We start from the raw sequence: 15,893 nt of genomic DNA, 5'->3' as shown, positions 1-15,893 counted from the left end.
GTCATTAATTTGATTGTCCAGTATTTCCCTTATGAGATAATGCCTCACATAGTAAATGTGTACAGTGCGAGCTGAAAATGCATTTTCAGCACTAAAAAACCAAACTTTTATAACACCTAAACCAAACGTTTCCAATGTAAATTTCCACCTTTATATAGTGTAGAAAGGCATCCTGAAGCCTGGAAAGTCATTAATTTGATTGTCCAGTATTTCCTTCATGAGATATTGCAACACTTAGAAAAAGTGTACAGCGCCAGCAGACAATGAATTTTCAGCACTAAAAAAACGAAACTTCATTAACAGCTAAACCAAACGTTTCCAATGTAAATTTCCACATTTATAGAGTGTAAAAAGGCATCCTGAAGCCTGGGAAGTCATTAATTTGATTGTCCAGTATTTCCCTTATGAGATAATGCCTCACATAGCAAATGTGTACAGTGCGAGCTGAAAATGCATTTTCAGCACTAAAAAACCAAACTTTTATAACAGCTAAACCAAACGTTTCCAATGTAAATTTCCACCTTTATATAGTGTAAAAAGACATCCTGAAGCCTGGGCAGTCATTAATTTGATTGTCCAGTATTTCCCTTATGAGATAATGCCTCACATAGCAAATGTGTACAGCGCGAGCTGAAAATGCATTTACAGCACTAAAAAAACAAACTTTTATAACAGCTAAACTAAACGTTTCCAATGTAAATTTCCACCTTTATATAGTGTAAAAAGACATTCTGAAGCCTGGGCAGTCATTAATTTGATTGTCCAGTATTTCCCTTATGAGATAATACCTCTCATAGCAAATGTGTACAGCGCGAGCTGAAAATGCATTTACAGCACTAAAAAACCAAACTTTTATAACAGCTAAACCAAACGTTTCCAATGTAAATTTCCACCTTTATATAGTGTAGAAAGGCATCCTGAAGCCTGGAAAGTCATTAATTTGATTGTCCAGTATTTCCTTCATGAGATATTGCAACACTTAGAAAAAGTGTACAGCGCCAGCAGACAATGAATTTTCAGCACTAAAAAAACGAAACTTCATTAACAGCTAAACCAAACGTTTCCAATGTAAATTTCCACATTTATAGAGTGTAAAAAGGCATCCTGAAGCCTGGGAAGTCATTAATTTGATTGTCCAGTATTTCCCTTATGAGATAATGCCTCACATAGCAAATGTGTACAGTGCGAGCTGAAAATGCATTTTCAGCACTAAAAAAACAAACTTTTATAACAGCTAAACTAAACGTTTCCAATGTAAATTTCCACCTTTATATAGTGTAAAAAGACATCCTGAAGCCTGGGCAGTCATTAATTTGATTGTCCAATATTTCCCTTATGAGATAATGCCTCTCATAGCAAATGTGTACAGCGCGAGCTGAAAATGCATTTACAGCACTAAAAAAACAAACTTTTATAACAGCTAAACTAAACGTTTCTAATGTAAATTTCCACCTTTATATAGTGTAAAAAGACATCCTGAAGCCTGGGCAGTCATTAATTTGATTGTCCAATATTTCCCTTATGAGATAATGCCTCTCATAGCAAATGTGTACAGCGCGAGCTGAAAATGCATTTACAGCACTAAAAAACCAAACTTTTATAACAGCTAAACCAAACGTTTCCAATGTAAATTTCCACCTTTATATAGTGTAGAAAGGCATCCTGAAGCCTGGAAAGTCATTAATTTGATTGTCCAGTATTTCCTTCATGAGATATTGCAACACTTAGAAAAGGTGTACAGCGCCAGCAGACAATGAATTTTCAAGCACTAAAAAAACGAAACTTCATTAACAGCTAAACCAAATGTTTCCAATGTAAATTTCCACATTTATAGAGTGTAAAAATGCATCCTGAAGCCTGGGCAGTCATTAATTTGATTGTCCAATATTTCCCTTATGAGATAATGCCTCTCATAGCAAATGTGTACAGCGCGAGCTGAAAATGCATTTACAGCACTAAAAAACCAAACTTTTATAACAGCTAAACCAAACGTTTCCAATGTAAATTTCCACCTTTATATAGTGTAGAAAGGCATCCTGAAGCCTGGAAAGTCATTAATTTGATTGTCCAGTATTTCCTTCATGAGATATTGCAACACTTAGAAAAAGTGTACAGCGCCAGCAGACAATGAATTTTCAGCACTAAAAAAACGAAACTTCATTAACAGCTAAACCAAACGTTTCCAATGTAAATTTCCACATTTATAGAGTGTAAAAAGGCATCCTGAAGCCTGGGAAGTCATTAATTTGATTGTCCAGTATTTCCCTTATGAGATAATGCCTCACATAGCAAATGTGTACAGTGCGAGCTGAAAATGCATTTTCAGCACTAAAAAACCAAACTTTTATAACAGCTAAACCAAACGTTTCCAATGTAAATTTCCACCTTTATATAGTGTAAAAAGACATCCTGAAGCCTGGGCAGTCATTAATTTGATTGTCCAGTATTTCCCTTATGCGATAATGCCTCACATAGCAAATGTGTACAGCGCGAGCTGAAAATGCATTTACAGCACTAAAAACCCAAACTTTTATAACAGCTAAACCAAACGTTTCCAATGTAAATTTCCACCTTTATATAGTGTAGAAAGGCATCCTGAAGCCTGGAAGGTCATTAATTTGATTGTCCAGTATTTCCTTCATGAGATATTGCAACACTTAGAAAAGGTGTACAGCGCCAGCAGACAATGAATTTTCAGCACTAAAAAATCGAAACTTCAATAACAGCTAAACCAAACGTTTCCAATGTAAATTTCCACCTTTATATAGTGTAGAAAGGCATCCTGAAGCCTGGAAAGTCATTAATTTGATTGTCCAGTATTTCCTTCATGAGATATTGCAACACTTAGAAAAGGTGTACAGCGCCAGCAGACAATGAATTTTCAGCACTAAAAAAACGAAACTTCATTAACAGCTAAACCAAACGTTTCCAATGTAAATTTCCACATTTATAGAGTGTAAAAAGGCATCCTGAAGCCTGGGAAGTCATTAATTTGATTGTCCAGTATTTCCCTTATGAGATAATGCCTCACATAGCAAATGTGTACAGTTCGAGCTGAAAATGCATTTACAGCACTAAAAAACCAAACTTTTATAACAGCTAAACCAAACGTTTCCAATGTAAATTTCCACCTTTATATAGTGTAGAAAGGCATCCTGAAGCCTGGAAAGTCATTGATTTGATTGTCCAGTATTTCCTTCATGAGATATTGCAACACTTAGAAAAAGTGTACAGCGCCAGCAGACAATGAATTTTCAGCACTAAAAAAACGAAACTTCATTAACAGCTAAACTAAACGTTTCCAATGTAAATTTCCACCTTTATATAGAGTAAAAAGACATCCTGAAGCCTGGGCAGCCATTAATTTGATTGTCCAATATTTCCCTTATGAGATAATGCCTCTCATAGCAAATGTGTACAGCGCGAGCTGAAAATGCATTTACAGCACTAAAAAACCAAACTTTGATAACAGCTAAACCAAACGTTTCCAATGTAAATTTCCACATTTATAGAGTGTAAAAAGGCATCCTGAAGCCTGGGAAGTCATTAATTTGATTGTCCAGTATTTCCCTTATGAGATAATGCCTCACATAGCAAATGTGTACAGCGCGAGCTGAAAATGCATTTACAGCACTAAAAAACCAAACTTTTATAACAGCTAAACCAAACGTTTCCAATGTAAATTTCCACCTTTATATAGTGTAGAAAGGCATCCTGAAGCCTGGAAAGTGATTAATTTGATTGTCCAGTATTTCCTTCATGAGATATTGCAACACTTAGAAAAAGTGTACAGCGCCAGCAGACAATGAATTTTCAGCACTAAAAAACCGAAACTTCATTAACAGCTAAACTAAACGTTTCCAATGTAAATTTCCACCTTTATATAGTGTAAAAAGACATCCTGAAGCCTGGGCAGTCATTAATTTGATTGTCCAATATTTCCCTTATGAGATAATGCCTCTCATAGCAAATGTGTACAGCGCGAGCTGAAAATGCATTTACAGCACTAAAAAACCAAACTTTTATAACAGCTAAACCAAACGTTTCCAATGTAAATTTCCACCTTTATATAGTGTAGAAAGGCATCCTGAAGCCTGGAAAGTCATTAATTTGATTGTCCAGTATTTCCTTCATGAGATATTGCAACACTTAGAAAAAGTGTACAGCGCCAGCAGACAATGAATTTCCAGCACTAAAAAAACGAAACTTCATTAACAGCTAAACTAAACGTTTCCAATGTAAATTTCCACCTTTATATAGTGTAAAAAGACATCCTGAAGCCTGGGCAGTCATTAATTTGATTGTCCAATATTTCCCTTATGAGATAATGCCTCTCATAGCAAATGTGTACAGCGCGAGCTGAAAATGCATTTACAGCACTAAAAAACCAAACTTTTATAACAGCTAAACCAAACGTTTCCAATGTAAATTTCCACCTTTATATAGTGTAGAAAGGCATCCTGAAGCCTGGAAAGTCATTAATTTGATTGTCCAGTATTTCCTTCATGAGATATTGCAACACTTAGAAAAAGTGTACAGCGCCAGCAGACAATGAATTTTCAGCACTAAAAAAACGAAACTTCATTAACAGCTAAACCAAACGTTTCCAATGTAAATTTCCACATTTATAGAGTGTAAAAAGGCATCCTGAAGCCTGGGAAGTCATTAATTTGATTGTCCAGTATTTCCCTTATGAGATAATGCCTCACATAGCAAATGTGTACAGTGCGAGCTGAAAATGCATTTTCAGCACTAAAAAACCAAACTTTTATAACAGCTAAACCAAACGTTTCCAATGTAAATTTCCACCTTTATATAGTGTAAAAAGACATCCTGAAGCCTGGGCAGTCATTAATTTGATTGTCCAGTATTTCCCTTATGAGATAATGCCTCACATAGCAAATGTGTACAGCGCGAGCTGAAAATGCATTTACAGCACTAAAAAAACAAACTTTTATAACAGCTAAACTAAACGTTTCCAATGTAAATTTCCACCTTTATATAGTGTAAAAAGACATCCTGAAGCCTGGGCAGTCATTAATTTGATTGTCCAATATTTCCCTTATGAGATAATGCCTCTCATAGCAAATGTGTACAGCGCGAGCTGAAAATGCATTTACAGCACTAAAAAACCAAACTTTTATAACAGCTAAACCAAACGTTTCCAATGTAAATTTCCACCTTTATATAGTGTAGAAAGGCATCCTGAAGCCTGGAAAGTCATTAATTTGATTGTCCAGTATTTCGTTCATGAGATATTGCAACACTTAGAAAAAGTGTACAGCGCCAGCAGACAATGAATTTTCAGCACTAAAAAAACGAAACTTCATTAACAGCTAAACCAAACGTTTCCAATGTAAATTTCCACATTTATAGAGTGTAAAAAGGCATCCTGAAGCCTGGGAAGTCATTAATTTGATTGTCCAGTATTTCCCTTATGAGATAATGCCTCACATAGCAAATGTGTACAGTGCGAGCTGAAAATGCATTTTCAGCACTAAAAAAACAAACTTTTATAACAGCTAAACTAAACGTTTCCAATGTAAATTTCCACCTTTATATAGTGTAAAAAGACATCCTGAAGCCTGGGCAGTCATTAATTTGATTGTCCAATATTTCCCTTATGAGATAATGCCTCTCATAGCAAATGTGTACAGCGCGAGCTGAAAATGCATTTACAGCACTAAAAAAACAAACTTTTATAACAGCTAAACTAAACGTTTCCAATGTAAATTTCCACCTTTATATAGTGTAAAAAGACATCCTGAAGCCTGGGCAGTCATTAATTTGATTGTCCAATATTTCCCTTATGAGATAATGCCTCTCATAGCAAATGTGTACAGCGCGAGCTGAAAATGCATTTACAGCACTAAAAACCCAAACTTTTATAACAGCTAAACCAAACGTTTCCAATGTAAATTTCCACCTTTATATAGTGTAGAAAGGCATCCTGAAGCCTGGAAAGTCATTAATTTGATTGTCCAGTATTTCCTTCATGAGATATTGCAACACTTAGAAAAGGTGTACAGCGCCAGCAGACAATGAATTTTCAGCACTAAAAAAACGAAACTTCATTAACAGCTAAACCAAACGTTTCCAATGTAAATTTCCACATTTATAGAGTGTAAAAATGCATCCTGAAGCCTGGGAAGTCATTAATTTGATTGTCCAGTATTTCCCTTATGAGATAATGCCTCACATAGCAAATGTGTACAGTGCAAGCTGAAAATGCATTTTCAGCACTAAAAAACCAAACTTTTATAACAGCTAAACCAAACGTTTCCAATGTAAATTTCCACCTTTATATAGTGTAAAAAGACATCCTGAAGCCTGGGCAGTCATTAATTTGATTGTCCAATATTTCCCTTATGAGATAATGCCTCTCATAGCAAATGTGTACAGCGCGAGCTGAAAATGCATTTACAGCACTAAAAAACCAAACTTTTATAACAGCTAAACCAAACGTTTCCAATGTAAATTTCCACCTTTATATAGTGTAGAAAGGCATCCTGAAGCCTGGAAAGTCATTAATTTGATTGTCCAGTATTTCCTTCATGAGATATTGCAACACTTAGAAAAAGTGTACAGCGCCAGTAGACAATGAATTTTCAGCACTAAAAAAACGAAACTTCATTAACAGCTAAACTAAACGTTTCCAATGTAAATTTCCACCTTTATATAGTGTAAAAAGACATCCTGAAGCCTGGGCAGTCATTAATTTGATTGTCCAATATTTCCCTTATGAGATAATGCCTCTCATAGCAAATGTGTACAGCGCGAGCTGAAAATGCATTTACAGCACTAAAAAACCAAACTTTTATAACAGCTAAACCAAACGTTTCCAATGTAAATTTCCACCTTTATATAGTGTAGAAAGGCATCCTGGAGCCTGGAAAGTCATTAATTTGATTGTCCAGTATTTCCTTCATGAGATATTGCAACACTTAGAAAAAGTGTACAGCGCCAGCAGACAATGAATTTTCAGCACTAAAAAAACCAAACTTTTATAACAGCTAAACCAAACGTTTCCAATGTAAATTTCCACCTTTATATAGTGTAAAAAGACATCCTGAAGCCTGGGCAGTCATTAATTTGATTGTCCAGTATTTCCCTTATGAGATAATGCCTCACATAGCAAATGTGTACAGCGCGAGCTGAAAATGCATTTACAGCACTAAAAAAACAAACTTTTATAACAGCTAAACCAAACGTTTCCAATGTAAATTTCCACCTTTATATAGTGTAGAAAGGCATCCTGAAGCCTGGAAAGTCATTAATTTGATTGTCCAGTATTTCCTACATGAGATATTGCAAAACTTAGAAAAAGTGTACAGCGCCAGCAGACAATGAATTTTCAGCACTAAAAAAACGAAACTTCATTAACAGCTAAACCAAACGTTTCCAATGTAAATTTCCACATTTATAGAGTGTAAAAAGGCATCCTGAAGCCTGGGAAGTCATTAATTTGATTGTCCAGTATTTCCCTTATGAGATAATGCCTCACATAGCAAATGTGTACAGCGCGAGCTGAAAATGCATTTACAGCACTAAAAAACCAAACTTTTATAACAGCTAAACCAAACGTTTCCAATGTAAATTTCCACCTTTATATAGTGTAGAAAGGCATCCTGAAGCCTGGAAAGTGATTAATTTGATTGTCCAGTATTTCCTTCATGAGATATTGCAACACTTAGAAAAAGTGTACAGCGCCAGCAGACAATGAATTTTCAGCACTAAAGAACCGAAACTTCATTAACAGCTAAACTAAACGTTTCCAATGTAAATTTCCACCTTTATATAGTGTAAAAAGACATCCTGAAGCCTGGGCAGTCATTAATTTGATTGTCCAATATTTCCCTTATGAGATAATGCCTCTCATAGCAAATGTGTACAGCGCGAGCTGAAAATGCATTTACAGCACTAAAAAACCAAACTTTTATAACAGCTAAACCAAACGTTTCCAATGTAAATTTCCACCTTTATATAGTGTAGAAAGGCATCCTGAAGCCTGGAAAGTCATTAATTTGATTGTCCAGTATTTCCTTCATGAGATATTGCAACACTTAGAAAAAGTGTACAGCGCCAGCAGACAATGAATTTCCAGCACTAAAAAAACGAAACTTCATTAACAGCTAAACTAAACGTTTCCAATGTAAATTTCCACCTTTATATAGTGTAAAAAGACATCCTGAAGCCTGGGCAGTCATTAATTTGATTGTCCAATATTTCCCTTATGAGATAATGCCTCTCATAGCAAATGTGTACAGCGCGAGCTGAAAATGCATTTACAGCACTAAAAAACCAAACTTTTATAACAGCTAAACCAAACGTTTCCAATGTAAATTTCCACCTTTATATAGTGTAGAAAGGCATCCTGAAGCCTGGAAAGTCATTAATTTGATTGTCCAGTATTTCCTTCATGAGATATTGCAACACTTAGAAAAAGTGTACAGCGCCAGCAGACAATGAATTTTCAGCACTAAAAAAACGAAACTTCATTAACAGCTAAACCAAACGTTTCCAATGTAAATTTCCACATTTATAGAGTGTAAAAAGGCATCCTGAAGCCTGGGAAGTCATTAATTTGATTGTCCAGTATTTCCCTTATGAGATAATGCCTCACATAGCAAATGTGTACAGTGCGAGCTGAAAATGCATTTTCAGCACTAAAAAACCAAACTTTTATAACAGCTAAACCAAACGTTTCCAATGTAAATTTCCACCTTTATATAGTGTAAAAAGACATCCTGAAGCCTGGGCAGTCATTAATTTGATTGTCCAGTATTTCCCTTATGAGATAATGCCTCACATAGCAAATGTGTACAGCGCGAGCTGAAAATGCATTTACAGCACTAAAAAAACAAACTTTTATAACAGCTAAACTAAACGTTTCCAATGTAAATTTCCACCTTTATATAGTGTAAAAAGACATCCTGAAGCCTGGGCAGTCATTAATTTGATTGTCCAATATTTCCCTTATGAGATAATGCCTCTCATAGCAAATGTGTACAGCGCGAGCTGAAAATGCATTTACAGCACTAAAAAACCAAACTTTTATAACAGCTAAACCAAACGTTTCCAATGTAAATTTCCACCTTTATATAGTGTAGAAAGGCATCCTGAAGCCTGGAAAGTCATTAATTTGATTGTCCAGTATTTCCTTCATGAGATATTGCAACACTTAGAAAAAGTGTACAGCGCCAGCAGACAATGAATTTTCAGCACTAAAAAAACGAAACTTCATTAACAGCTAAACCAAACGTTTCCAATGTAAATTTCCACATTTATAGAGTGTAAAAAGGCATCCTGAAGCCTGGGAAGTCATTAATTTGATTGTCCAGTATTTCCCTTATGAGATAATGCCTCACATAGCAAATGTGTACAGTGCGAGCTGAAAATGCATTTTCAGCACTAAAAAAACAAACTTTTATAACAGCTAAACTAAACGTTTCCAATGTAAATTTCCACCTTTATATAGTGTAAAAAGACATCCTGAAGCCTGGGCAGTCATTAATTTGATTGTCCAATATTTCCCTTATGAGATAATGCCTCTCATAGCAAATGTGTACAGCGCGAGCTGAAAATGCATTTACAGCACTAAAAAAACAAACTTTTATAACAGCTAAACTAAACGTTTCCAATGTAAATTTCCACCTTTATATAGTGTAAAAAGACATCCTGAAGCCTGGGCAGTCATTAATTTGATTGTCCAATATTTCCCTTATGAGATAATGCCTCTCATAGCAAATGTGTACAGCGCGAGCTGAAAATGCATTTACAGCACTAAAAACCCAAACTTTTATAACAGCTAAACCAAACGTTTCCAATGTAAATTTCCACCTTTATATAGTGTAGAAAGGCATCCTGAAGCCTGGAAAGTCATTAATTTGATTGTCCAGTATTTCCTTCATGAGATATTGCAACACTTAGAAAAGGTGTACAGCGCCAGCAGACAATGAATTTTCAGCACTAAAAAAACGAAACTTCATTAACAGCTAAACCAAACGTTTCCAATGTAAATTTCCACATTTATAGAGTGTAAAAATGCATCCTGAAGCCTGGGAAGTCATTAATTTGATTGTCCAGTATTTCCCTTATGAGATAATGCCTCACATAGCAAATGTGTACAGTGCAAGCTGAAAATGCATTTTCAGCACTAAAAAACCAAACTTTTATAACAGCTAAACCAAACGTTTCCAATGTAAATTTCCACCTTTATATAGTGTAAAAAGACATCCTGAAGCCTGGGCAGTCATTAATTTGATTGTCCAATATTTCCCTTATGAGATAATGCCTCTCATAGCAAATGTGTACAGCGCGAGCTGAAAATGCATTTACAGCACTAAAAAACCAAACTTTTATAACAGCTAAACCAAACGTTTCCAATGTAAATTTCCACCTTTATATAGTGTAGAAAGGCATCCTGAAGCCTGGAAAGTCATTAATTTGATTGTCCAGTATTTCCTTCATGAGATATTGCAACACTTAGAAAAAGTGTACAGCGCCAGTAGACAATGAATTTTCAGCACTAAAAAAACGAAACTTCATTAACAGCTAAACTAAACGTTTCCAATGTAAATTTCCACCTTTATATAGTGTAAAAAGACATCCTGAAGCCTGGGCAGTCATTAATTTGATTGTCCAATATTTCCCTTATGAGATAATGCCTCTCATAGCAAATGTGTACAGCGCGAGCTGAAAATGCATTTACAGCACTAAAAAACCAAACTTTTATAACAGCTAAACCAAACGTTTCCAATGTAAATTTCCACCTTTATATAGTGTAGAAAGGCATCCTGGAGCCTGGAAAGTCATTAATTTGATTGTCCAGTATTTCCTTCATGAGATATTGCAACACTTAGAAAAAGTGTACAGCGCCAGCAGACAATGAATTTTCAGCACTAAAAAAACCAAACTTTTATAACAGCTAAACCAAACGTTTCCAATGTAAATTTCCACCTTTATATAGTGTAAAAAGACATCCTGAAGCCTGGGCAGTCATTAATTTGATTGTCCAGTATTTCCCTTATGAGATAATGCCTCACATAGCAAATGTGTACAGCGCGAGCTGAAAATGCATTTACAGCACTAAAAAAACAAACTTTTATAACAGCTAAACCAAACGTTTCCAATGTAAATTTCCACCTTTATATAGTGTAGAAAGGCATCCTTGAAGCCTGGAAAGTCATTAATTTGATTGTCCAGTATTTCCTACATGAGATATTGCAAAACTTAGAAAAAGTGTACAGCGCCAGCAGACAATGAATTTTCAGCACTAAAAAAACGAAACTTCATTAACAGCTAAACCAAACGTTTCCAATGTAAATTTCCACATTTATAGAGTGTAAAAAGGCATCCTGAAGCCTGGGAAGTCATTAATTTGATTGTCCAGTATTTCCCTTATGAGATAATGCCTCACATAGCAAATGTGTACAGCGCGAGCTGAAAATGCATTTACAGCACTAAAAAACCAAACTTTTATAACAGCTAAACCAAACGTTTCCAATGTAAATTTCCACCTTTATATAGTGTAGAAAGGCATCCTGAAGCCTGGAAAGTGATTAATTTGATTGTCCAGTATTTCCTTCATGAGATATTGCAACACTTAGAAAAAGTGTACAGCGCCAGCAGACAATGAATTTTCAGCACTAAAAAACCGAAACTTCATTAACAGCTAAACTAAACGTTTCCAATGTAAATTTCCACCTTTATATAGTGTAAAAAGACATCCTGAAGCCTGGGCAGTCATTAATTTGATTGTCCAATATTTCCCTTATGAGATAATGCCTCTCATAGCAAATGTGTACAGCGCGAGCTGAAAATGCATTTACAGCACTAAAAAACCAAACTTTTATAACAGCTAAACCAAAACTGGGTTTAGCTAGTCAGTAAAACACTCTTTATAGTGTAGCAACGTTAGTAACGCTAAATTCTTACCTAGTTTATGAGACGAGTGCTGTACTTGACTATTTTTTGTAATTTATTATTATTATTTTTTTTTAATGCTTTATAGAGCAAATTGCACCTATGACAGTTGTTATTACCACAGAAGCCATCTCAAATGGTTGCAAACTCTGAGGGTGACTTTGAACCGGAAGTCCCGCCTCAATCGTCATCTGATTGACAGCGGAATCCTGGAGCCAGAGAAGAGAAAAGAATCAGACACGAAGTTGAAGAAGCGAAAAAAAATAAACATCGAATCTTAAAGTTCTCGCAACGAGGGTGACTGTTGGGGTCTGGAGAAGTGACCGGGAGATGGGGAGCCCCGTATTTTGGTCTTGGTAAGAGGGTAACTCACTTGATGTTGACGAGGGAACCTATGCCGCTATGCTATATACCGTCGTGAGAAAACTACGGCCTGGGGGCCACATGCGGCCCGTTAAACGTTTTAATCCGGCCCGCCGAATTTGAAAAAAAAAAAAATAAACCTTGTTAATGTTTTATTTTCAAAATAGTGTGGTTTTTCAAAGACAAGCTTTTGTTCACTTTCATTTAAAATTAAATGTATTTTTTTTCTCAGATGAGATGAGGTTACCAAAACACTCCATCCATCTGCTCCTGGTCCAGCCCCTCTGTCAAATTTTAGAACCCATTGTGGCCCGCCAATAAAAAAGTTTTCCCACCCCTGCTATATACTATAAACTATGTTGATGTCGTCAGGCCATTATAGAGTATTTCTTCTGACATTTTGAAGGAGAAATAATACTCAACGTTTTATTTTTTTATGATGTTTGAGGCATTCTGACTGAAATACAGTTAAATTGAGGTTACCAGTAGTCATTTCCATTACCTGTAAATGTAAATTAGAATGTAACTTACTACAGTGAACCCTCGGTTATCGCGGTTAATGGGGACCGAGACCACCCGCGAAAACTGAAAATCCGCGAAGTAGCGGCGCACCTTCAAAAATGCTTAAAAAAAAAAAGTGCGAAGTAGCGGCGCACCTTCAAAAATGCTTAAAAAAATAAATAAATAAAATAATATATATATATATATATATATATATATATATATATATATACGGGTAGAGAGAGAGAGGGTGAAATTCATGTTATAACAAAAAAAAAAATTATTAAAACATTTTTTTATTCCCCAGCCATTATTTTTGTATTTATTCAATTACTTCTTTTTGTATTTATTTAATTACTTCGACTTTTACCTGCTGGTACGCCGTCCGGTGTGCCCTGGCATTCTTCATTTATTTATTCATTTATTCATTCATAACTGACAGCCTCGCGCTCCGCTCATGCCCGGGCGGAAGGTGTTCCTCTTCGGCTTAACAACCACGCACGCCGGCCGGTCTCCTCCGGAGCTCTCGCACGGTCCCGAACGGAGCGAAATGTCGCCCCGCTAGTGCCCGGGCGGAAGTTGTTCCTCTTCGGCTTAACTGCCACGCACGCTGGCCGGAGCTCTGGTACGGTCCGAACCGCGCGAAACGTCGCCCCAAATCGTGCCCGGGGGAACGTGCTCTTCTTTGTCCACTCTCCTCTTCGCCCACGTTCTTCTTCGGCGCACGCCGGCCGTCTAACCACTCCAGCGCCCCGTCGTGCCGCTCGGCGAAACTACAATGCCCCCGAATATTTTTTAGACCCGCGAAGCACTGAACCCGCGAAAGGTGAACCGCGAAGTAGCGAGGGTTCACTGTATTGCAGCCAGATACCTATAAAATGTCATTTAATTTGCACTGTTTTGATCGCCACTGTTTTGCTCATTGAACAACAAATGAAAAGATGAATCATACACAGTGTTTGTAAAGATAATTGTCAATGTTTTATTAAATGAAATTCCAATGTAAAATTGTGTAATATTGTGTTATATAATGGGTCTACAACATACATTTCTCACAGACAAGTAGAGCTTTTTCTCATGAAATGTGTTGAAAAAAAACTAACATTTGAACATTGTTTTGCGTTACAACATCCGTGTTTACTGGTCATAAATTATTAACTTAAGTTTAATATACACTACACGAGCTGGGTAGCCACCACGCCTCAACCACCATAACAAGTTCGCTAACCCTTTAAGTCGAACGAGGTAGCTAACATATCGGGTTCAATTTGTACCAAAAATATGCTGTTGTGCCTTGTGTCTCTGTATATGTCGTCATGACGTGTCATTTGACAAAGCCTTGTGTCGATGTTAGTTGTCGATGTAACAGTCTTTGTTAGATGTCAATGTATGTCTATGTTAGATCTCAATGTGTCGATGTTAGATGTCAATCTATGTGTCTATATTAGATGTGTTTATGTTAGATGTCTATGTAAATGTTTGTTAGATGTCGATGTGTGTAAGATGTCTATGTAAAGGTTGGTTAGATGTCGATGTCTATGTAAATGTTTATGATGGATGTCGATGTGTCTGTTAGATGTCCGTGTTTGTTAGATGTGATTGTAATGGTTTATGTTATAGACGTCAATGTAAGTGTCAATGTTAGATGCCCATGCATGTTTGTTAGATGTCGATATATGTGTCATTGTTACATTTCAACGTAAATGTTGTTCGTGCAAGTTTCCAGTCCTCCAGCCACGTGACATCATGCGCGTCAAAGTGATAACTCGTACATTTCACGGAGGGAAAAAAAACAGACACCATTGGTAGTTTTGACCGGGAAAAAAAATCATTTATTTTTTTCGAACACCTCATGTCTCTTTCAGCGTAAGAATAAACATGACACGACCAAAATAAAATATACCAACACAGGCAAATATTTAAGGAGCACTCAAGAGATACACTTCAGCTCATTTAATCCCACCTATTTTTACTAACGCAAACCCTTCAATTCTAGCGCCCACAGAATAGTGTGCTATAATGCTATAAAAATATGGAGCCTTTACCTGACAGCGTTTGAATATAACTGAATTCCCATTGCTCACGAAAAACTGAGAAACTAAGAACAAACATTTCAAGCACAAGCTTGACTTGACTTCAACAGTTCTATTTTTTCTTTTGTGACAGCTCAGACATCAAAATAATGCTTTCCTTCTATAAAATAAAAACAGCATGACAAAAGGTGCTGAAATAAACTATATACGGAAGTGCGTGAGTGACAGTGTGTGCATGTGTTTTTGCAACGCATGTGTACACCCCGCCATACAAATTACACAATTCGTTGGGTATGTGGTATACACTTAAAAACAATTGCCTTGGAGCAAGTGAACACAACACGTCTCACACTGTATACATGCTGTAGAAGGGCTGGGCGATATGACCTCAAATCAATATCGCGAGAAATCGAGCAATTTTACCTCGATAACGATAAATGCACAATAAATTCCCACGTGGACTAAAATCAAAATAAATGCAGGAATTGCATATTGACTGTTTTTTTTATTGACCAACTGGTACACTTTACTTTCAATGAAAAATAAAAGTACAAAAATCATTTGTATGAACATTCCAAATAGCTTGCAGGGTTCGCGGTTAACTTTAAAAACTGCTTGCCCATAGGGCAAGTGCCACTAAAATTTGCCTTGCCCGAGTGGCCAAATTACTTGCCCGACTTGGGCAAGTGACAATTTTTTTTCTCTAAGAATAAAATGTTTATGGTTGTAAAATGTGCGCCACAAATGTAAATAAACATATAATCTGATAAGCATAAATTAATCTTGTTTTCATCGTCAACCATGAAACCCTACTCACAAGAGCAAATGTATCATCCTGTGCAGTTATTGAAAATGTTAATTGTAGTTTTAATAATTAACAAATCTGCATGTTAAATTGGGAAAATGATATTACAGCAATCCAGATGATCAATTTTAAGTCCAGGAGAGCGTATTAATTGAGGAATCACATGAGTAAATTATGAGTGTGGCAAATTTGTGTATTCCTTTAAGACCAGTGCCTGTGGTGCTGCCTCCATAAGTTTCATAGCATAAACAGAACACAGTCACTGA

The sequence above is a fragment of the Idiotropiscis lumnitzeri genome, unplaced genomic scaffold (assembly GCF_059441095.1).
Source record: "Idiotropiscis lumnitzeri isolate Australia: NSW breed Sydney's pygmy pipehorse unplaced genomic scaffold, RoL_Ilum_1.0 HiC_scaffold_110, whole genome shotgun sequence".
In the NCBI taxonomy this organism is placed as follows: domain Eukaryota; kingdom Metazoa; phylum Chordata; class Actinopteri; order Syngnathiformes; family Syngnathidae; genus Idiotropiscis; species Idiotropiscis lumnitzeri.
Note: the sequence above shows the minus strand (reverse complement) of the source record.